The sequence below is a fragment of the Hyla sarda genome, chromosome 3, assembly GCF_029499605.1.
Source record: "Hyla sarda isolate aHylSar1 chromosome 3, aHylSar1.hap1, whole genome shotgun sequence".
Taxonomy (NCBI): domain Eukaryota; kingdom Metazoa; phylum Chordata; class Amphibia; order Anura; family Hylidae; genus Hyla; species Hyla sarda.
The window spans coordinates 20044046-20069894 of record NC_079191.1 but is presented as its reverse complement, the minus strand read 5'-3'; positions in this window follow the sequence as shown (position 1 = coordinate 20069894).

The following is a 25849-nucleotide window of genomic DNA, read 5'->3' as shown; positions in this document are numbered from 1 at the left end:
CTGTCCTGGCACCATAGGGGCTTCCTAAATGTGACATGCCCCCCAAAAACCATTTCAGAAAAACTCACTCTCCAAAATCCCATTGCCGCTCCTTCCCTTCTGAGCCCTCTACTGCGCCCGCCGTACACTTTACATCCACATATGAGGTGTTTCCATACTCGAGAGAAATTGGGTTACAAATTCTAGGAAGATTTCTCTCCTTTTACCCCCTGTAAGATTTCAAAAACTTGGTTTACAAGAACATGCGAGTGTAAAAAATGAAGATTTTGAATTTTCTCCTTCGCTTTGCTGCTATTCCTGTGAAACACCTAAAGGGTTAACACACTTACTGAATGTCATTTTGAATACCGTGAGAGGTGCAGTTTTTATAATGGGGTCATTTATGGGGTATTTCTAATATGAAGGCCCTTCAAATCCACTTCCACACTGAACTGGTCCCTGAAAAATTCTGATTTTGAAAATTTGAATTTGAAAATTGCTGCTGAACTTTGAAGCCCTCTGATGTCTTCCAAAAGTAAAAACATGCAATATTTATGATGGAAACATAAAGTAGACATATTGTATATGTGAGTCAATATATAATTTATTTGGAATGTCTATTTTCCTGATAAGCAGAGAGCTTCAAAGTTATAAAGATGCAAAACTTTCAATTTTTTCATAAAATTTTTGAATTTTTCACCAAGAAATGATGCAAGTATCGATGAAATTTTACCACCAACATAAAGTAGAATATGTCACGAAAAAACAATCTCGGAATCAGAATGAAAAGTAAAAGCATCCCAGAGTTATTAATGCTTAAAGTGACAACGGTCAGATGTGCAAAAAACGCTCTGGTCCTTAAGGCCAAAATGGGCCTGGTCCTTAAGGGGTTAAAGGGGTATTCCTGTGGGGGAAAAAAAAAAAAATTCTTCTATTTAAACAGCTTTGTAAATTACTTCTATTTAAAAATCCTAACCCTTCCAGTACTTATCAGCTGCTGTATGCTCCACAGGATGTTTTTTTTTTTAATTTATTTTCTGTCTGACCATAGTGCTCTCTGCTGACTCCTCTGTCTATGTCAGGAACTGTCCAGGTTTGTTATGGGGATGTGCTCTTACTCTGGACAGTTCCTGACATTGACAGAGGTGTCACCAGAGAGCACTGTGGTCGGACAGAAAAGAACTACACAACTTCCTCTGGAGCGTACAGCAGCTGATAAGTACTGGAAGGATTGGTATTTTTTAATAGAACTAATTTACAAATCTGTTTATCTTTCTGGCACCAGTTGATTTAAAAGAAAAATGTTTTCCACCGGAGTACCCCATTAGGGACCCCCAAGACAACCAAGAGGACTTTACAGGAGACAAGGCCGCAGTGGTCACACCAGAGTAATCTAAGTGGCCCCGGCGGAGGGTAAGCGGGGTCATGACAGAAGCAAAGGATATGGCTTGCTATGATCTAATTCTCAAGAGAACCCCATACACTTAAAATAGATGAGGTTAGGTCACCAATATTAGATTACTAAGGGTTGGACCCCCAGCACCTCTGCCCATGAGCTGTTTAGGGAGGCCATGAGAATGGAACAATGCTGCAATACCATGCACCACCACTACAAATAGTATAGTGTTTGCAAGAAGCGGCTTCAAACAGTGTTAGACAATCCAACATTGATGGCTTATCGCAAGGATAGGACATGTGTTATTGATAATAGATACAAAATGAAGATCATTCTTCTAAGATGGTGGTTACATCCTGTACTACACCCTGTGTGACCACCCTGCTTGGCACAGAAAATATCATGCAATGCATACGTAGTCTGCTAACCAATTAGAATGCTTACACAATGTGCTACGCCCTACTGAAGGATATATCTTGTGTGTATGCAATACAATAAATCAGAGAACAATTTTGACTCAGTCCTGTGTCAATGTGTTTTTTTTTCTCCATGCACGTATTATCTAATTTGGTGCAGGACATCAACTTAGAGCGGTCATTTACAAAACATCCAAAAGACATGAATGCCTAAAGGCTGGATAACCACATTAACCCCTTAAAGGGGTACTCCGCCCCTAGACATATTATCCTCTATCCAAAGGATAGGGGATAAGATGTCAGATCGCCGGGGTCCCGCTGCTGGGGACCCCGGGGATCGCTGCTGCAGCACCCCGCTGTCATTACTGCGCAGAGCGAGATCGGGGATAAGATGCCAGGGGCAGAGTACCCCTTTTCAGCTTTTGCATTTTCATTTTTTCCTCATCACCTTCTAAAAATCATAACACTTTAAATTTTGCACCTAAAAATCCATATGATGGCTTATTTTTTGTGCCACCAATTCTACTTTGCAGTGACATCAGTCATTTTACCAAACAATCCACGGAGAAACGGAAAAAAAAATCATTGTGTGACAAAATTTAAGAAAAATTTCATTTTGTAACTTTTGGGGGCTTCAGTTTCAACGCAGTGCATTTTTTGGTCAAAATGACACCTTAGGGGACATTTCCTAATCTAGTCTATTCTGGGTATGCTTATAGACCAGCATATGTGGTCGTCTCCTGTCTATTGTGCTCCTAATTTATCAAAGGTCTCACAGCCCTTGATAAATTCTGTGCTCAGACTTCAGGGTCTACAGCTTAAACTGCATTTAGACCTGCTCCAACATGGACTGACATTTCAGCGTATTTTGGGCAGATGCGACTTGTCGCACAAAAGTCGCACTTGATAAATTCAGCACCAATGCATTTTCCAATGCATTTCCGTCTAAAATAGACTTGCATGCATCATGTTCTAAAAATCCTCTACAGCAAAAGTCGCAGAAAAGTCGCACATATTTAGACTGCGACTTTCTGTGCGACAAATTTAGACAGGAAAAACCAGTCTAAATCCTTTGATAAATCTCCCCCCTTATCTTCATTCTGTAGGTCCATATGATTATAATGATCCCCTACTTATATAGGTTTGATTTAGTCGGACTTCTGCAATAAATCATAACTATAGGCAGGAAAATTTATCGGTACCATTTTTGTATTGATCGGACTTTTCGATCGCCTTTTATTCAATTTTTTATGATATAGAAAATGACCAAAAATACGCTATTTTGGACTTTGGATTTTTTTTGCGTGTACGCCATTGACCGTGCGGTTTAATTAATGATATATTTTTATAGTTCGGACATTTACACACGCGGTGATACCACATATGTTCATTTTATTTTTTAATTTTTTATGGGAAAAGGGGGTTATTCAAACTTTTATTAGGGAAGGGGTTAAATGACCTTTGTTAACTTTTTTTTCCCACTTTTTTTGCAGTGTTATAGCCCCCATAGGGACCTATAACACTGCTCACACTGATCTCCTATACTGATCATTGTTATCCCATAGCGACCTATAACACTGCTCACACTGATCTCTTATACTGATCATTGTTATCTCATAGGGACCTATAACACTGCACACACTGATCTCCTATACTGATCATTGTTATCCCATAGGGACCTATAACACTGCACACACTGATCTCTTATACTGATCATTGTTATCCCATAGGGATCTATAACACTGCACACACTGATCTCATATACTGATCATTGTTATCCCATAGGGATCTATAACACTGCACACACTGATCTCATATACTGATCATTGTTATCCCATAGGGATCTATAACACTGCACACACTGATCTCTTATACTGATCATTGTTATCCCATAGGGATCTATAACACTGCACACACTGATCTCTTATACTGATCATTGTTATCCCATAGGGATCTATAACACTGCACACACTGATCTCATATACTGATCATTGTTATCCCATAGGGATCTATAACACTGCACACACTGATCTCATATACTGATCATTGTTATCCCATAGGGATCTATAACACTGCACACACTGATCTCTTATACTGATCATTATTCTCCCATAGGGACCTATAACACTGCACACACTGATCTCCTATGCTGATCCCTGCAAAGCCATAGCTCAGGCTTGGAGCAATCAATCGGCGATCGGACGCCACGGAGTCAGGTAAGGAGACCTCCATCTGAGTCCCAGCTGATCGGAATTTTGACGCGATGTCCCGATCAGCCCGACTGAGCTGCCGGGAAGCGTTTACTTTCGTTTTCAGATGCGGCGGTCAACTTTGATCGACTCGTCTGAAGGGTTAACAGCGCGCGGCACAACGATCGATGCTACACACTGTTAGCCCAGGGTCCCGGCTATCGTTAGCAGCCGGGACCGACCCGGTGTGATGCGGGGTCAGGGCGTGACCCCGTTTTTCACACTGGGACCGGGCACAGGGCGTGCAGGTACGCCCTGAGTCCTTAAAGGAGTACTCCGGAGCTAACTTCTTATGGGGGAATTGGAGCATGAGGCAAAGTTATATAACATTCTAATATATTCACGTTTCCCATATGGTCTTTTTCCCGGTCTTCTCCTCGCTTTTCTCTCCGGCCGGAAGCTGGGTCTTTTGATGACGCTCGACCTGTATTTCTTCTTGATCCGCCGCCATCTTCGCCCGGTGACTCATCGCTCCCATGAGTCACTGCAGGCTGTGCCGGCCTCCCCGCCCGGAGTCGGCTACCCCCCCAAAGTTAATTTATTCTGCGCATGCGCAGTACTACGCAAATAGCGTAGGGCTAACGCTAGGCTCCTATCGCTGCCTACGTTATCCCTACGCTATTTGCGTAGTGCTGCGGCATTCTTGTGACACCGCTAGTGCAGTGTCTCCCAACCAGGGTGCCTACAGCTGTTGTGAAACTACAACTCCCTACAGCTGCCGCGGATCAAGAAGAAATACAGGTCGAGCGTCATCAAAAGACCCAGCTTCCGGCCGGAGAGAAAAGCGAGGAGAAGACCGGGAAAAAGACCATATGGAAAACGTGAGTATTTGCGTAGTGCTGTGGCATTCTTGTGACACCGCTAGTGCAGTGTTTCCTAACCAGGTTGCCTCCAGCTGTTGCAAAACTACAACTCCCAGCATGCCCGGACAGCCTTCGGCTGTCCGGGCATGCTGGGAGTTGTAGTTTTGCAACAGCTGGAGGCACCCTGGTTGGGAAATACTGCGCTAGTGGGCACTAGTGTTGCTCGCGAATATTCGCAATTCGAATATTATTCGCGAATATCGCATATTCGCGAATTTGCGAATTTTGCAAATATAGCGCTATATATTCGTAATTACGAATATTCGTTTTTTTTTTTTTTGTTTTTTTTCTTCACAGTACACATCACAGTGATCACCCCTCTCTGCTTCCAGCTTGTGTGGTGTAAAGAAGGCTGTAATACTACTGCGTGAGACTGACGTGCAAAAATTCGCAAACGTGAAAATTAGCATATGCGCATTTTCGCATAAGCGCATTTTCGCATAGGCTAATCTTGTATATGCTAATATCCACATATGTTAATTTTCGCACACGCGAATATTCGCATATGCGAAAATAAAACATAGCGAATATGCGAATATATGACGAATATTCGTCCATATATTCGCGAATATTCGCGAATTCGAATATGGCCTATGCCGCTCAACACTAGTGGGCACATGGATCAGTGGGCTAGTGGGCACATGGATGGGTGGATCAGTGGGCTAGTGGGCACATGGAGAGGGCTGATGAGCTGGGAGGGAGAGGAGGGGGAGAGAGCAGCAGCTAACAGGAAGCTGGCGCAGGGAGTCATGGGAAATGTAGTCTTTATGACATGGCTGCTTACTGCTACAGGTGGCAATTACAAGAGAATGGCTGGGCCAAATTTGACAAATGAGGTATCGTTGGAAAGGTCTTTGAAAGAGCTATCAGACGAGGTAAACTTTTTTTTTAAGTACCAGCGCTCCGGAGTACTCCTTTAAGAGGTTAAACAGGTACTCCGCCCCTAGTCATCTTATTCCCTATCCAAAGGATAGGGAATAAGATTTCTGATAGCGGGGGTCCGGCCACTGGGACCCCCCCCCCCTCCGCAATCTCCGGTGTTCTGAGCATTATGTCCAGAATGCTGGGTGATGGCCGTCATGCCCCCTCCCATAGATGTGAATGGAGTGGGCGTGGTCTGATAAGGATGTCTAGGGGCGGAGTAAGTTGTCATCTTACGTCTAGGACCAGCTTAATAATAAGATCCCAGCTTATTATTATTATTATATAGAAATTCAAAAGCAGAACCGAGACCCTAAACAGCATTTGGGTTGTGGCCAACAGAGAAGGTTAAGAGCCTTGAGTTAATCCACTAAATGTCTCTTAAGCTGCGCCGTCTGCATTGGCTTGGCTGTACGTTCTGGGAAAAGTAATAAATCACTGCTTGTATTTATAGAATATTTGGATACATTGTATATCATATGTAATGTAAACATAAAATAATGATTGTTAACCACTTAGTGACCAGGCCTGAAATGGTCTTAAAGGGGTACTCCGGTGAAAACCTTTTTTCTTTTAAATCAACTGGCTCCGGAAAGTTAAACAGATTTGTAAATTACTTCTATTAAAAAAATCTTAATACTTCCTGTACTTATTAGCTGCTGAATACTACAGAGGAAATTCTTTTATTTTCGGAATGCTCTCTGATGACATCATGAGCACAGTGCTCTTTGCTGACGTTATAATAATAATAAGTCTTTATTTATTGTTGTCCTTAGTGGGATTTGAACCCAAGGCCCCAGCAGTGCAAGGCAGCAGTGCTAACCACTAAGCCACTATGCTGCCCTTAGCATACATCTGCTATGCACGGTTGCTAAAATGGACAGAGATGTCAGCAGAGAGCACTGTGCTCGTGATGTCATCAGTGTTCCAAAAAGAAAGGAATTTCCTCTGTAGCATTCAGCAGCTAATAAGTACTGGAAGGATTAAGATTTTTTAATAGAAGTAATTTACAAATATGTTTAACTTTCTGGCACCAGTTGATTTAAAAGTAAAAAGGTTTTCACCGGAGTACCCCTTTAAAGGGGTACTCCGGTGGAGAACTTTTTTTTTTTTTTTAAATCAACTGCAGCCAGAAAGTTAAGCAGATTTGTAAATTACTTTATTAAAAAAAATCTTAATCCTTCCAGTACTTATTAGCTGCTGAATACTCCAGAAGAAATTATTTTCTTTTTGGAACACAGAGCTCTCTGCTGAATCACGAGCACAGTGCTCTCTGCTGACATCTCTGTCCATTTTAAGAACTGTCCAGAGTAGGAGAAAATCCCCATAGCAAACATATGCTGCTCTGGACAGTTCCTAAAATGGACAGAGATGTCAGCAGAGAGCACTGCGCTCGTGATGTCAGAAGAGAGCACTGTGTTCCAAAAAGAAAATCATTTCCTCTGTATTCAGCAGCTAATAAGTACTGGAAGGATTAAGATTTTTTAATAGAAGTAATTTACAAATCTTTTAACTTTCTGGCACCAGTTGATTTAAAAAAATAAAAATAAAAAAAGAAAGTTTTCCACCGGAGTACCCCTTTAAAAGAGTTTTCTGGGCTAGGAGGTATTTTTAGGTAATGCATCTAGATCAGTGGCCTCAAATTGTGGCCCTCCGGATATTGCAAAACTTCAACTCCCAGCATGTTCAGACAGCCAATGGCTGTCTGGGCATGCTGGGAGTTGAAGTTTTGCAACATCTGGAGGGCCACAGCTGGAGATTACTTAGATGCAGTGAAAGGAGATCCCTCTGATGAAGCTGGGTGTAGTGAAATGTACGTCGGGGACAGTACTGCAGTGGAGGGTTTTATCTGTGGTTGTCATATACAGTTCTTTTGCTGTCAGCATATACCGCTTTTTAATTTTACTTTTTTTTAACAAAGCCACTTGCCTCCAGCATCGTACAAAAATATTAATATGAGATATCAGGCTAGATATGAGGCTGTATATGTCTAATGGCGTATTAAGGCTTCCTGCTGCCTTAGGCCGAAGGAAGGGAGGATTAGGGAAAATGGGCTATTCCTTTCTGGTCGGGGTAGAGTGGGGGAGTGTTGAACTCAACATAGATAGTCTATGTATTTCGGCAACACCCCCCCCCCCCCTTCCCACAGAAACTGCCACCCTAGGCCTAGGCTTTGTTAGCCTAGTGGCTAATACGCGTCACTTTAAAGGGGTACTCCCGTGGAAAACTTTTTTTTTTTTAAATAAAATGGTGCCAGATTTGTAAATTACTTCTATTAAAAAATCTTGCTCCTTCCAGTACTTTTAAGGGGCTATATACTACAGAAGAAATGCTATTCTTTTTGGATTTCTCTGATGTCATGACTACAGTGCTCTCTGCTGACCTCTGCTGTCCATTATAGGAACTGTCCAGAGTAGGAGAAAATCCCCATAGCAAACATATGCTGCTCTGGACAGTTCCTAAAATGGACAGCAGAGGTCAGCAGAGAGCACTGTGGTCATGACGTCAGAGAAATCCAACAAGAATAGCATTTCCTCTGTAGTATATAGCACCTTAAAAGTACTGGAAGGAGTAAGATTTTTTAATAGAAGTAATTTACAAATCTGTTTAACAATCTAGCACAAGTTCATTTAAAAAAAAAAAAAAAGTTTTCCATGGGAGTATCCCTTTAAGATTCCCCAGCTGTTCATACGTAGAATTTCTTACCGACTATTCATAAATGGAGGACCAGGTAAGACTTTGGTAGAAGCTCTGTGTTCTGGGTAATATAAGGGAACCTGGCCCTTTCTGTGACATCCATGAATCCCGAAAGGGCAAGGCCGGCTCTGCCTATAGACAAAATAGGCAGCCGCCTAGGGCGCCCTCTTGATGGTGGGGGGAGGGGGGGGCTGCTCTACCTGCAGCTAGAAAGTTAGACAACCAGCATCCAAACCATTCGCTCAGCCAGCAGCATGAGGAGGAGGTTTGTTACAGTGTATGGTGGGGTGTGTCAAAGGGCGCAGTCAAGAGGGCGGCAAAAATAGCTTTCGCCTACGTTGGCAAAAATCCTTGCATCAGCCCTTTCGAAAGGGTCCATGGTAGGGGGTGTCTTTGTGAGACAAGCTCTATCATTTTACAAAGGAGGAGGAGTAGAAAAAGAACCCTTGGAAAACCGGCGCTGCAGTCCTTGGAGATGAAGACAACGAAGTCCAGGTATAGTAAAGATCCTAGACAGGACCGTTTATCAAAGACCCTGATCTGAGGAAGGGAGGGTTCCTCCCGAAACGTGTCATCCATTGTTTTATTATACTTTAATAAACGGTCCTGTCTAGGATCTTTACTATACCTGGACTTCGTTGTCTTCATCTCCAAGGACTGCAGCGCCGGTTTTCCAAGGGTTCTTTTTCTACTCCTCCTGAACTGGGTCGGTTCCTGCAACCCACTGGCTTGGCAGCAGTTCACTATTGTTGGTACCCCAGAATATTGGGGTTACATGCCTGTTTTATCCACCTTGAGGTGAGCGGCCATCTATAATCCCTGTGGGGTCATCCTTCACTTCCTATCCTGGAGTAATACACCAGGCGCCACTTGTCCTTTTTATCTCTATACAGGTTCTTTTATTTTCCAAGGCTTTAACCCTGTACTGAATAGTTAACCTCTTAAAGGGGTACTCCGCCCCTAAACATCTTATCCCCTATCCAAAGGATAGGGGATAAGATGTCAGTACGCCACGGTCCCGCTGCTGGGGACCCCGGGGATCACCGCTGCAGCACCCCACTATCATTACTGCACAGAGCGAGTTCGCTCTGCACGTAATGACGCGCAATACAGGGGCCGGAGCATCGTGACATCATAGCTCCGCCCCTCGTGATGTCACAGCCCGCCCCTTTCAATACAAGTCTATGGAGGGGGCTCGGCGGTCGTCACGCCCCCTGCCATAGACTTGCATTAAGGGGATGGGCCGTGATGTCACGAGGGGTGGAGCCATGACGTCACGCGGCTCCGTCCCCTGTATCACCCGTCATTACGCACAGAGCGAACTCGCTCTGTGCAGTAATGATAGCGTGGTGCCGCAGCGGGATCCCGGGGCTCCCCAGCAGCGGGACCGTGGCTTACTGACATCTTATCCCCTATCCTTTGGATGGGGGATAAGATGTCTAGGGGCGGAGTACCCCTTTAAGGACGCAGGGTTTTTTCATTTTTGCATTTTCATTTTTTCCTCATCACCTTTTAAAAATAATACCGCTTTAAATTTTGCGCATAAAATTCCATATGATGGCATATTTTTTTGTGTCACCAATTCTACTTTCCAGTGACATTAGTCATTTTACCCAAAAATCCACGGCGAAACGGAAAAAAAACTCATTGTGCGACAAAATTGAAGAAAAAATGTCATTTTGTAATTTTGGGGGCTTCCGTTTCTATTCAGTGCATTTTTTGGTAAAAATTGCACCTTATCATTATTCTGTAGGTCCATATGATTAAAATGATCCCCTACTTATATAGGTTTGATATTGTCGTACTTCGGAAAGAAATCATAACTACATGCAGGAAAATGTATATGTTAAAAATCTTCTAACCTCTACAACTTTTTTATTTTTTTGCATACGGGACGGTATAAGGACTCATTTTTAGCGCCGTGTTCTGTAGTTTTTATCCGTACCATTTTTGTATTGATCGGACTTTTTGATCGCTTTTTATAAATTTTTTCATGATATAAAAAGTGACCAAAAAGACACTATTTTGGAATTTTTTTGCGCGCACGCCATTGGCCGTGCGATTTAATTAACAATATATTTTTATAGTTCGGACATTTTCGCACGCGGCGATACCACATATGTTTATTTTTATTTACACAGTTTTTTTTTTTTTTTTATGGGAAAAGGGGGGTGATTCCAACTTTTATTAGGGAAGGGGTTAAATGACCTTGCACACACTGCACACACTGATCTCCTATGCTGATCCCTGCAGAGCCATAGCTTTGCACGGATCAGTGAGATAGGGGCTTGATTGCTCAAGCCTGTAGCTCAGGCTTGGAGCAATCGATCGCCGATCGGACGCCGCGGAGAGAGGTAAGGAGACCTCCGCCTGTGTCCCAGCAGATCGGACCATCGCAATTTTATTGCGATGTCCCGATCAGCCCGACTGAGCTGCCGGGAAGCGTTTACTTTCGTTTTAAGACGCGGTGGTCAATTTTGATCGCCGTGTCTGAAGGGTTAACAGCGCGCGGCACAAAGATCGGTGCTACACACTGTTAGCCCAGAGTCCCGGCTATGAATAGCAGCCGGGACCGAGCCGGTGTGATGCGGGATCATGGTGTGACCCCGTTTTTAACACCGGGCATAGGGCGTACAGGTACGCCCCGAGTCCTTAAGAGGTTATAAAGACGGCAACAGAAATCTGTTATGTAACGAAATTGACCAGAATAAAACAACCGTAAGATCCCCGACGCGTCACGTAACCAGAGAAATTGTCCAGATAATGCAAATCAGATTAAGACTTCTAGAAGTGATTGCTGCAGACTGACGGCATATTTGTATTTCTCCTATTTTCTGTCATACGAGAGGGATCTGCTTCATATATTGGCTGAGACTCTTCATATCTGACACTGTCAAAGTGATAAATATTTCATCTTCTCCCTAGAGCACGAACTTTACAAATTCTGCATACATCAATCTTCAGGATGAAATGCCAAAAACGACAACATTATATTTAGCATTCTAAGAAGAGGAGTTTAAGGTGCAAAATAAATAAAAAAAATCATAATTATGTGTGTAAATATATAAATTAAAGAATAGAAACTAAATGTATAGCAGCACTAGAAATAGTCGCAATAAATGGTGGGTGCCAGCGGTCCGGACCCGATCACGGTCTCCTCAAGTATACAAACAGCAGAGCAGCAAAGTAATGTGAAAATAAAAAAAAGCTGTTTATTTCAACCCATGTCACAGAAATAAAATCCTGCTTATCAATGATTCTATTAAAGAACTGAAACTGATTGAAATTGCTGCTGTGACATGGGTTGAAATAAACCACCTTTTTGATTTTCACACTACTTTGGAGTGCTGTGCTGCTGTTTGTATATTTATTTATTGTAATATAACTACTATAATACTGCTCCTATATACAAGAATATAACTACTATAATACTGTTCCTATGTACAAGAATATAACTACTATAATACTGCTCCTATATACAAGAATATAACTACTATAATACTGCCTCCTATATACAAGAATATAACTACTATAATACTGCTCCTATATACAAGAATATAACTACTATAATACTGCTCCTATATACAAGAATATATCTACTATAATACTGTTCCTATATACAAGAATATAACTACTATAATACTGCTCCTATATACAAGAATATAACTACTATAATACTGCCTCCTATATACAAGAATATAACTACTATAATACTGCTCCTATATACAAGAATATAACTACTATAATACTGCTCCTATATACAAGAATATATCTACTATAATACTGTTCCTATATACAAGAATATAACTACTATAATACTGCTCCTATATACAAGAATATAACTACTATAATACTGCCTCCTATATACAAGAATATAACTACTATAATACTGCTCCTATATACAAGAATATAACTACTATAATACTGTTAATATGTACAAGAATATAACTACTATAATACTGTTAATATGTACAAGAATATAACTACTATAATACTGCCTCCTACATACAAGAATATAACTACTATAATACTGCCCCCTATATACAAGAATATAACTACTATAATACTGCCCCCTATATACAAGAATATAACTACTATAATACTGCTCCCTATATACAAGAATATAACTACTATAATACTGCCTCCTATATACAAGAATATAACTACTATAATACTGCTCCCTATATACAAGAATATAACTACTATAATACTGCTCCTATATACAAGAATATAACTACTGTAATACTGCTCCCTATATACAAGAATATAACTACTATAATACTGCTCCTATATACAAGAATATAACTACTATGATACTGCCCCTATATACAAGAATATAACTACTATAATACTGCTCCTATATCCAAGAATATAACTACTATAATACTGCTCCTATATACAAGAATATAACTACTATAATACTACTCCTATATACAAGAATATAACTACTATAATACTGCTCCTATATACAAGAATATAACTACTATAATACTGCCTCCTATATACAAGAATATAACTACTATAATACTGCTCCTATATACAAGAATATAACTACTATAATACTGCCTCCTATATACAAGAATATAACTACTATAATACTGCTCCTATATACAAGAATATAACTACTATGATACTGCTCCTATATACAAGAATATAACTACTATAATACTTCTCCTATATACAAGAATATAACTACTATAATACTGCTCCTATATACAAGAATATAACTACTATAATACTGCTCCTATATACAAGAATATAACTACTATAATACTTCTCCTATATACAAGAATATAACTACTATAATACTGCTCCTATATACAAGAATATAACTACTATAATACTGCCTCTTATATATAAGAATATAAGTACAGTGACCCCTCGACTTATGATGGCCTCGACATATGATCATTTCAACATATGATGGCCTCTCAGAGCCCATCGTATGTTGAAGGCAGCCTTGACATATGATGCTGCTGTGTGTTGGGGCCATCGTACAAACAGCTATCTAACAGCGCTGACAACTTCAGCAACTGACAGATAGTTGTATAATTTGCCCCGTGTGCCCGTTCTGCCTCCTGTTACTCACATGCTGTCCTGCTAACTCACAGAGGCTTCCACTGTGAGCTCCGTGTAAGCCCCGCCCCCCCAGTGCCGCCATAGCCAATAGCCTGCAGCATCTTGCTGCAGGCATCCAATGAGCTGCTGGCTGCCCTCCCCTTCCTTTCCTATAGAGCTGTAGTCGGCAGGATCGTAATGGAGGACATTCTGTCCCCCCTGAAGGTATTTAAAGAACTGTACAGTACTGTATGTGATGTCACACATCACATACAATACATATACACACTATACACCCCATACATCAATGTTTCCCTATCAGTGTGCCTCCAGCTGTTGCAAAACTATAACTCTCAGCATGCCCAGACAGTCAATGGCTGTACATGCATGCTGGGAGTTGTAGTTGTGCAACAGCTGGAGGCACCCTGGTTTGTTAAACACTCCCCATACACTCCACATACAATGGTCATCCCAGAACCAATTGGTAGTTTCCCATAGAGATATGTATTCAACATAAAATGGTTCCGAGGCCCCAGAACCAATTACCATTTTTACATAGACATATGTACTCGACATATGATGGTTTCAACATATGATGGTTCTCCTGGAACCAATTAATATCATATGTTGAGGGACCACTGTATTATAATACTGCTCCTATATACAAGAATATACCGTAACTTCTATAATACTGCTCCTATATACAAGAATATAACTACTATAATACTGCTCCTATATACAAGAATATAACTACTATAATACTGCTCCTATATACAAGAATATAACTACTATAATACTGCCTCTTATATATAAGAATATAACTACTATAATACTGCTCCTATATACAAGAATATATCGTAACTACTATAATACTGCTCCTATATACAAGAATATAACTACTATAATACTGCCTCCTATATACATGAATATGACTACTATAATACTGCTCCTATATACAAGAATATAACTACTATAATACTGCTCCTATATACAAGAATATAACTACTATAATACTGCCCCTATATACAAAAATATAACTACTATAATACTGCCTCCTATATACAAGAATATAACTACTATAATACTGCCTCCTATATACATGAATATGACTACTATGAATCCAAAAAGCAAGTAAAGAAAGAAGTACCGCACTCACCCACTGTCAAAAGCCGGGAACGGAAGAGGTTTATTTCAGATCATAAGATCGGAATAACAGGTGCAGGACGTGGAGGAGGGAAGAAAAGCCACACACGACTAGTTTCACGCCGGACGGCGCTTTCTCTGGCTGACTTGGCAGCCAAGTCAGCCAGAGAAAGCGCCGTCCGGCGTGAAACTAGTCGTGTGTGGCTTTTCTTCCCTCCTCCACGTCCTGCACCTGTTATTCCGATCTTATGATCTGAAATAAACCTCTTCCGTTCCCGGCTTTTGACAGTGGGTGAGTGCGGTACTTCTTTCTTTACTTGCTTTTTGGATTCATATGAATACTATACCGTTACCTGCACCTCCAGGTCTAGCCTGGATTATCAGTCCACCTGCACAGCCTCGTTTTGTATGCTAAGAACTTTACCTGTTACTAAGGGAAACCACACAATAGTGCCACTCATCTTGTTGGACTATATGACTACTATAATACTGCTCCTATATACAAGAATATAACTACTATAATACTGCTCCTATATACAAGAATATAACTACTATAATACTGCCCCTATATACAAAAATATAACTACTATAATACTGCCTCCTATATACAAGAATATAACTACTATAATACTGCTCCTATATACAAGAATATAACTACTATAATACTGTCTCCTATATACAAGAATATAACTACTATAATACTGCTCCTATATACAAGAATATAACTACTATAATACTGTCTCCTATATACAAGAATATAACTACTATAATACTGCTCCTATATACAAGAATATAACTACTATAATACTTCTCCTATATACAAGAATATAACTACTATAATACTGCTCCTATATACAAGAATATAACTACTATAATACTGCTCCTATATACAAGAATATAACTACTATAATACTGCTCCTATATACAAGAATATACCGTAACTTCTATAATACTGCTCCTATATACAAGAATATAACTACTATAATACTGCTCCTATATACAAGAATATAACTACTATAATACTGCTCCTATATACAAGAATATAACTACTATAATACTGCCTCTTATATATAAGAATATAACTACTATAATACTGCTCCTATATACAAGAATATATCGTAACTACTATAATACTGCTCCTATATACAAGAATATAACTACTATAATACTGCCTTCTATATACAAGAATATGACTACTATAATACTGCTCCTATATACAAGAATATAACTACTATAATACTGCTCCTATATACAAGAATATAACTACTATAATACTGCCCCTATATACAAAAATATAACTACTATAATACTGCCTCCTATATACAAGAATATAACTACTATAATACTGCTCCTATATACAAGAATATAACTACTATAATACTGTCTCCTATATACAAGAATATAACTACTATAATACTGCTCCTATATACAAGAATATACCTACTATAATACTGCTCCTATATATACAAGAATATAACTACTATAATACTGTCTCCTATATACAAGAATATAACTACTATAATACTGCTCCTATATACAAGAATATAACTACTATAATACTGTCTCCTATATACAAGAATATAACTACTATAATACTGCTCCTATATACAAGAATATAACTACTATAATACTGCTCCTATATACAAGAATATAACTACTATAATACTGTCTCCTATATACAAGAATATAACTACTATAATTCTGCTCCTATATACAAGGATATAACTACTATAAATACTGCTCCTATATACAAGAATATAACTACTATAATACTGTCTCCTATATACAGGAATATAACTACTATAATACTGCCACTATATACAAGAATATAACTACTATAATACTGCTCCTATATACAAGAATATAACTACTATAATACTGCTCCTATATACAAGAATATAACTACTATAATACTGCTCCTATATACAAGAATATAACTTCTATAATACTGTCTCCTATATACAAGAATATAACTACTATAATACTGCTCCTATATACAAGAATATAACTACTATAATACTGCTCATATATACTAGAATATAACTACTATAATACTGCTCCTATATACAAGAATATAACTACTATAATACTGCTGCTATAAACAAGAATATAACTACTATTATACTGCCTCCTATATACAAGAATATAACTACTATAGTACTTCTCCTATATACAAGAATATAACAAGAATATCATAGGCGTGCGCACGAGGTGTGCCGGGTGTGCCCAGGCACACCCTAATCCAGTGGCGTTGCGACCCGGGTGCGGCCCGCACCGGGTGACACCAAGACGCTCCGCAGCACCCCCCATCTGTGCCCGACCGTCCTTCACCAGCCCAGTCCGTCAGGCGCACCGCACAGCGCTGCCTCCTACTCCTGTTTGTGCCCCGCCCCGCTCCGCTCTGGCTCACCTTCAGTTGGTCCGGTCATGTGACGGCGCGTTACTGCCGTCACATGACCATCAGGACGTCACGCTGTATTCAAGGACGCCGGCCCCAGAGCGTGACGGTACGAGTGAGTGAATGTTATTTCAACCTGCCTACTGGGTCTGGGGGGAGGGGGTTAATCTGGGGGGTACTGCATTCCTACAGGGGGGGAGAGGGGGTTAAACTGGGGGGTACTACCATCCTACTGGGGGGGGGAGGGGGTCATCAGGGGGGGTACTACCTTCTAACAGGGTGGGGGGATAGGGTTAATCTGGGGGGTACTGCATTCCTTCAGGGGGGGAGAGGGGGTTAAACTGGGGGGTACTACCATCCTACTGGGGGGGGGGGTCATCAGGGGGTACTACCTTCTAACAGGGTGGGGGGATAGGGTTAATCTGGGGGGTACTGCATTCCTACAGGGGGGATAGGGGGTTAAACTGGGGGGTACTACCATCCTACTGGGGGGAGGGGGTCATCAGGGGGGTACTACCTTCTAACAGGGTGGGGGGATAGGGTTAATCTGGGGGGTACTGCATTCCTACAGGGGGGAGGGGGTTAATCTGGGGCCCCGAGTAGGCAGGTAGTACCCCCAGATTAACCCCCCCAGTAAGAAGGTAGTACCCTCAAATTAACCCCCTCTTCCTGCCAGTAGGAAGGTAGCACCCCCAGATGCTGGTGGCCTCCATTTCTATTTTGCTTTTGTAGGGAACTGTCCTGCACCTAATGTGGCGAATTATACCGCACCTAATGTGGGGGAACATACTGCACCTAATGTGGGGGAACATACTGCACCTAATGTGGGAACTATACTGCACCTAATGTGGGGAACTATACTGCCAACCTAATGTGGGGGGAACTATACTGCACCTAATGTGGGGAACTATACTGCACCTAATGTGGGGGAACTATACTGCACCTAATGTGGGGGGACTATACTGCACCTAATGTGGGGGAACTATACTGCACCTAATGTGGGGGAACTATACTGCACCTAATGTGGGGGAACTATACTGCACCTAATGTGGGGGGACTATACTGCCAGCCTAATGTGGAGGAACTGTACTGCACCTAATGTGGGAAACTATACTTCACCTAATGTGGGGGAACTATACTGCCAGCCTAATGTGGGGGAACTGTACTGCAACTAATGTGGGGGAACTGTACTGCACCTAATGTGGGGGAACTGTACTGCACCTAATGTGGGGGAACTGTACTGCACCTAATGTGGGGGGAACTATACTGCCAACCTAATGTGGGGAACTATACTGCCAACCTAATGTGGGGAAACTGTACTGCACCTAATGTGGGGGAACTGTACTGCCAACCTAATGTGCGGGAACTTATACTGCACCTAATGTGGGGTAACTATACTACCAACTTAATGTGGGGAACTATACTGCCAACCTAATGTGGGGGAACTATACTGCACCTAATGTGGGGGAACTATACTGCACCTAATGTGGGGGAACTATACTGCACCTAATGTGGGGGAACTGTTCTGCACATAATGTAGGGGAACTGTACTGCACATAATGTGGGGGAACTGTACTGCACTTAATGTAGGGGAACTGTACTGGTGCAGTACAGTTCCCCCACATTAGGTGCAGTACAGTTCCCCCACATTAGGTGCAGTACAGTTCCCCTTCATTAGGTGCAGTACAGTTCCCCCACATTAGGTGCAGTACAGTTCCCCCACATTAGGTGGCACCTAAAGTGGGGGAACTGAACTGCACCTAATGTGGGGGAACTGTACTGCCAACCTAATGTGGGGGAACTGTATTGCAAACCTAATGTGGGGGAACTGTACTGCCAACCTAATGTGCGGGGACTTATACTGCCAACCTAATGTTCGGGAACTGTACTGCACCTAATGTGCGGGGACTTATACTGCCAACCTAATGTGCGGGAACTGTACTGCACCTAATGTGGGGAAAACTGTACTGCACCTAATGTGGGGGAACTATACTGCACCCAATGTGGGGGATCTATACTGCACCTAATGTGGGGGAACCATACTGCACCTAATGTGGTGGGACTTATACTGCACCTAATGTGGGGGAACTATACTAACTGTGTGCGTATATATATACATATATATGCACGCGCGAGTTTGTGCTTTAGGGTGCACACCCTAATGCAATAGGCTGCGCACGCCTATGAAGAATATAACTACTATGATACAGTAGTCTCAAACCGAGGCCCTTCAGATGTTGCAAAACTTCAACTCCCAGCATGCCCAGACAGCCAACGGCTGTTCGGGCATGCTGGGAGTTGAAGTTTTGCAACGTCTGATGGGCCACAGTTTGAGAGCCCCAATCAAAACGATCCTTCAGCTCCTTTGCTCATTCAGAACCCCTCCATAACTCTTCTCTCCTCACCTGATATAAGGAGAAGACTGTAGATAGTGGCGGTTGTTATGATTACAGGCGGATCTATATGAATTCCCTTAGTGGACGTGAACTCTTAGCACATCCATAACTTGTGATTTTCTTCCGCCAGAGCATTAGGTTTCCGACAGATTTATGAAGTTTTAAATATTTTTCTGTCATGATGGCAAATTATTATTTTTAGTCCAGGACCCTACTTACTATAATTATTTTTAGTCATGAAGACGAATGAGATAGGAAATTATTTGGTCGGTATTTGGCGACAGATAGGAGGCTAAGGGGGAGATGACGGGACACGAGATGAACAGAGGTAGGAGATGAGGCCAAGGAGGATATAAGATTGTAAATTTGGTGGTCGGGGGGGGGGGGGGGGGAGGTCATATATGAGACAAGATAGGACGAGGAAAAGTTGAGGGACGTTTCAGAAACGGAGTGGATAGGGAATAAACAAGTAAAATGGAAACAACAGGGCCGGCTCTGCCTTTAGGCAAAATGGGCAGCCGCCTAGAGCGCACTCTTGATGGGGGCTCTGTCCGTAGCAATAAAGTCAGCTAGTATCCGAAGCACCCGCCCATCCGGTACCATAATAATGTGCATCTGGGAACGCCACCTGATTGATTACATGAGGAGCTGGTTTGTTACAGTGTGTCACCCCAGTAGTAAGGAGATTACATGAGGAAGAGGTTTGTTACAGTGTGTCACCCCAGTAGTAAGGAGATTACATGAGGAGCTGGTTTGTTACAGTGTGTTACCCCAGTAGTAAGAAGATTACATGAGGAGGAGGTTTATTACAGTGTGTCACCCCAGTAGTAAGGAGATTACATGAGGAGCTGGTTTGTTACAGTGTGTTACCCCAGTAGTAAGAAGATTACATGAGGAGGAGGTTTATTACAGTGTGTCACCCCAGTAGCAAGGAGATTACATGAGGAGGAGGGTTGTTACATTGTGTCACCCCAGTAGTAAGGAGATTACATGAGGAGGAGGGTTGTTACAGTGTGTCACCCCAGTAGTAAGTAGATTACATGAGGAAGAGGTTTGTTACAGTGTGTCACCCCAGTAGTAAGAAGATTACATGAGGAGGAGGTTTATTACAGTGTGTCACCCCAGTAGTAAGGAGATTACATGAGGAGGAGGTTTATTACAGTGTGTCACCCCAGTAGTAAGGAGATTACATGAGGAAGAGGTTTGTTACAGTGTGTCACCCCAGTAGTAAGGAGATTACACGAGGAGCTGGTTTGTTACAGTGTGTTACCCCAGTAGTAAGGAGATTACATAAGAAGGAGGCTTGTTACAGTGTGTCACCCCAGTAGTAAGGAGATTACATGAGGAGGGGGTTTGTTACAGTGTGTCACCCCAGTAGTAAGTAGATTACATGCAGAGGAGGTTTGTTACAGTGTGTCACCCCAGTAGTAAGGAGATTACACGAAGAGGGGGTTTGTTACAGTGTGTCACCCCAGGAGTAAGGAGATTACATGAGGAGGAGTTTTGTTACAGTGTGTCACCCTAGTAGTAAGGAGATTACACGAAGAGGGGGTTTGTTACAGTGTGTCACCCCAGGAGTAAGGAGATTACATGAGGAGGAGTTTTGTTACAGTGTGTCACCCCAGGAGTAAGGAGATTACATGAGGAGGAGGTTTGTTACAGTGTGTCACCCCAGTAGTAAGGAGATTAAATGAGGAGGGGGTTTGTTGCAGTGTGTCACCCCAGTAGTAAGGTGATTACATGATGAGGAGGTTTGTTACAGTGTGTCACCCCAGTAGTAAGGAGATTAAATGAGGAGGGGGTTTGTTGCAGCGTGTCACCCCAGTAGTAAGGAGATTACATGATGAGGAGGTTTGTTACAGTGTGTCACCCCAGTAGTAAGGAGATTACATGAGGAGGAGGTTTGTTACAGTGTGTCACCCCAGTAGTAAGGAGATTACATGAGGAGGAGGTTTGTTAAAATGTGTCACCCAAGTAGTAAGCAGATTACCTGAGGAGGAGGTTTGTTGCAGCGTGTCACCCCAGTAGTAAGGTGATTACATGATGAGGAGGTTTGTTACAGTGTGTCACCCCAGTAGTAAGGAGATTACATGAGGAGGAGGTTTGTTACAGTGTGTCACCCCAGTAGTAAGGTAATTACATGAGGAGGGGGTTTGTTACAGTGTATCACCCCAGTAGTAAGGAGATTACATGAGGAGGTGGTTTGTTACAGTGTGTTACCCAAGTAGTAAGGAGATTACATAAGAAGGAGGCTTGTTACAGTGTGTCACCCCAGTAGTAAGGAGATATCATGATGAGGGGGTTGGTTACAGTGTGTCAGCCCAGTAGTAAGTAGATTACATGCAGAGGAGGTTTGTTACAGTGTGTCACCCCAGTAGTAAGGAGATTACATAAGGAGGAAGTTTGTTACAGTGTGTCACCCTAGTAGTAAGGAGATTACATGAGGAGGAGGTATGTTACAATGTGTCACCCCAGTAGTAAGGAGATTACATGAGGAGGAGGTTTGTCACAGTGTGTCACCCCAGTAGTAAGTAGATTATATGAGGGGGGGGGGGTTGTTACAGTGTGTCACCCCAGTAGTAAGGAGATTACATGAAGCGGGGTTTGTTACAGTGTGTCACCCCAGTAGTAAGTAGATTATATGAGGGGGGGGGGGGGGAGGTTGTTACAGCGTGTCACCCCAGTAGTAAGGAGATTACATGAAGCGGGGTTTGTTACAGTGTGTCACCCCAGTAGTAAGGAGATTACATGAGGAGGAGGTTTGTTACAGTGTGTCACCCCAGTAGTAAGGAGATTACACGAGGAGGGGGTTTGTTACAGTGTGTCACCCCAGGAGTAAGGAGATTACATGAGGAGGAATTTTGTTACAGTGTGTCACCCCAGCAGTAAGGAGATAATATGAGGAGGGGGTTTGTTACAGTGTGTCACCCCAGGAGTTAGGAGATTACATGAGGAGGAGGTTTGTTACAGTGTGTCACCCCAGTAGTAAGGAGATTACATGAGGAGGTTTGTTACAGTGTGTCACCCCAGTAGTAAGGAGATTAAATGAGGAGGGGGTTTGTTGCAGCGTGTCACCCCAGTAGTAAGGAGATTACATGAGGAGGAGGTTTGTTACAGTGTGTCACCCCAGTAGTAAGGAGATTACATGAGGAGGGGGCTTGTTACAGTGTGTCACCCCAGTAGTAAGGAGATTACATGGAAGGAGACTTGTTACAGTGTGTCACCACAGTAGTAATGTGATTACATGAGGAGGGGGTTTGTTACAGTGTGTCACCACAGTAGTAATGTGATTACATGAGGAGGAGGATTGTTACAGTGTGTCACCCCAGTAGTAAGAAAATTACATGAGGAGGAGGTTTGTTACAGTGTGTCACCCCAGTAGTAAGGTAATTACATGAGGAGGGGGTTTGTTACAGTGTATCACCCCAGTAGTAAGGAGATTACATGAGGAGGAGGTTTGTTACATTGTGTCACCCCAATAGTAAGGAGATTACATGAGGAGGAGGTTTGCTACAGTGTGTCACCCCAGTAGTAAGGAGATTACATGAGGAGATGGTTTGTTACATTGTGTCACCCCAGTAGTAAGGAGATTACATGAGGAGGAGGTTTGCTACAGTGTGTCACCCCAGTAGTAAGGAGATTACATGAGGAGATGGTTTGTTACATTGTGTCACCCCAGTAGTAAGGAGATTACATGAGGAGGAGGTTTGTTACAGTGTGTCATCCCAGTAGTAAGGTGATTACATGAGGAGGAGGTTTGTTACAGTGTGTCACCCCAGCAGTAAGGTGATTACATGAGGAGGTGGTTTGTTACAGTGTGTCACCCCAGGAGTAAGGAGATTACACGAGGAGGAATTTTGTTACAGTGTGTCACCCCAGCAGTAAGGTGATTACATGAGGAGGAGGTTTGTTACAGTGTGTCACCCCAGCAGTAAGGGGATTACATGAGGAGGAGGTTTGTTACAGTGTGTCACCCCAGGAGTAAGGAGATTACACGAGGAGGAATTTTGTTACATTGTGTCACCCCAGTAGTAAGGTGATTACATAAGGAGGAGGTTTGTTACAGTGTGTCACCCCAGTAGTAAGAAGATTACATGAGGAGGAGGTTTGTTACACCAGGAGTAAGGTGGATCGCGTCAAAGGGTAGAGCCAATGGGCGGCAAAACTAGCTTTTGCCTAAGGTGGGAAAAATCCTTGCACCAGGCCTGACGTGATATCAAGTGGAGAGGTGGATGAAACATTTTGAGTGTTTTTGTGGTTTGTAAAGTAAAAAAAAAGTCAAAAATTTTTCATTACATGATGCCCTGGATCACAGAGAGGAGCGTTTAGGAGAAAGTTTACATACCCCATGTTAATGATGTTTAACACTCTTAACTGGATGAGAGAAGACAACAAGGCTAAAACATCAAGTGACCTGGGAGTCGGCCGAGATCTGGATCTTATTCCAGGAAACCACAGAACAGTAGGAGACGCCTGGTAAGTGTCAGAAGAGGTGCCTGGTTTTGGGGATGGAAGCAATTTCCTAAATTTTTGATCCTGATAATCTTCCTGAAAGTTTTTCTGTATCTGCTACTGGGATGGAGTGGAGACCACCATATAGAAGTTACTTCTCGGCAGATACTTAAACCTGCAGGAGACAACGAAACCTAAAAAAGTCCAGCGGTGTCACCTGCGTTACCAGTCAAGGGCCGGCGGCACGTATGAAGATAATGGTAGCCTAGAAAGGGAAGGAAATCATGGGCTCTTAACCCCTTAAGGACCGGAGGTTTTTCCGTTTTTGCATTTTCGTTTTTTGCTCCTTGCCTTTAAAAAATCATAACTCTTTCAAATTTACACCTAAAAATCCATACGATGGCTTATTTTTTGCGCCACCAATTCTACTTTGTAATGACGTCAGTCATTTTGCCCAAAAATCTATGGTGAAGCGGGAAAAAAAATCATTGTGCGACAAAATTGAAAAAAAAATGCTGTTTTGTAACTTTTGGGGGCTTCCGTTTCTACGTAGTACATTTTTCGGTAAAAATGACACCTGATATGTATTCTGTAGGTCCATACGATTAAAATGATACCCTACTTATATAGGTTTGATTTTGTCGGACTTTTGGAAAAAATCATAACTACATGCAGGAAAATTAATACGTTTAAAATTGTCATCTTCTGACCCCTATAACTTTTTTATTTTTCCGTGTATGGGGCGGTATGAGGGCTCATTTTTTGCGCCGTGATCTGAAGTTTTTAACGGTATGATTTTTGCATTGATAGGACTTATTGATCACTTTTTATTCATTTTTAAATGATATAAAAAGTGACCAAAAATGCACTATTTTGGACTTTGGAATTTTTTTGCGCGCACGCCATTGACCGAGCGGTTTAATTAATGATATATTTTTATAATTCGGACATTTCCGCACGCGGTGATACCACATATGTTTATTTTTATTTTTATTTACACTGTGTTTTTTTTTTATTGGAAAAGGGGGGTGATTCAAACTTTTAATAGGGGAGGAGTTAAATGATCTTTATTCACTTTTTTTTTTCACTTTTTTTTTGCAGTGTTATAGGTCCCATAGGGACCTATAACACTGCACACACTGATCATTGTTATCCCATAGGGACCTATAACACTGCACACACTGATCTTCTATGTTGATCACTGGTTTCTCATAAGAAACCAGTGATCAACGATTCTGCCGCATGACTGCTCATGCCTGGATCTCAGGCACTGAGCAGTCATTCGGCGATCGGACAGCGAGGAGGCAGGAAGGGGCCCTCCCGCTGTCCTGTCAGCTGTTCGGGATGCCGCGATTAGCCGCGGCTATCCCGAACAGCCCGACTGAGCTAGCCGGGAACTTTCACTTTTAGCCGCGCGGCTCAGCTTTGAGCGCGCGGCTAAAGGGTTAATAGCGCGCGGCGCCGCGATTGGCGCTGCGCGCTATTAGAGGCGGGTCCCGGCTTCACTATGACGCCGGGCCCGCCATGATATGACGCGGGGTTACTGTGTAACCCCGCGTTATATCAGAAGAGCAGGACCAATGACGTACCGGTACGTCCTTGGTCCTTAAGGGGTTAAGTGAATTATTTTTAAAGGAGAACTCCAGCCAAAATTAACTTATCCTCTATCCAAAGGGTAAACATATAAAGGGGCAATCCGGGAATAGAAAAACAGAGCTAATTGTTTTTCGAAAACAGCTCCACGTCTGTCCCCAAGTTGTGTGTGGTATTACAACTTGGTTCCATTTACTTCAGTGGAACTGAGCAGCCGGACCACACCTGATCGGGGATATTGCTGATTGTTCCCAATGGATTTTTATAACAATAAAATATAAATATATA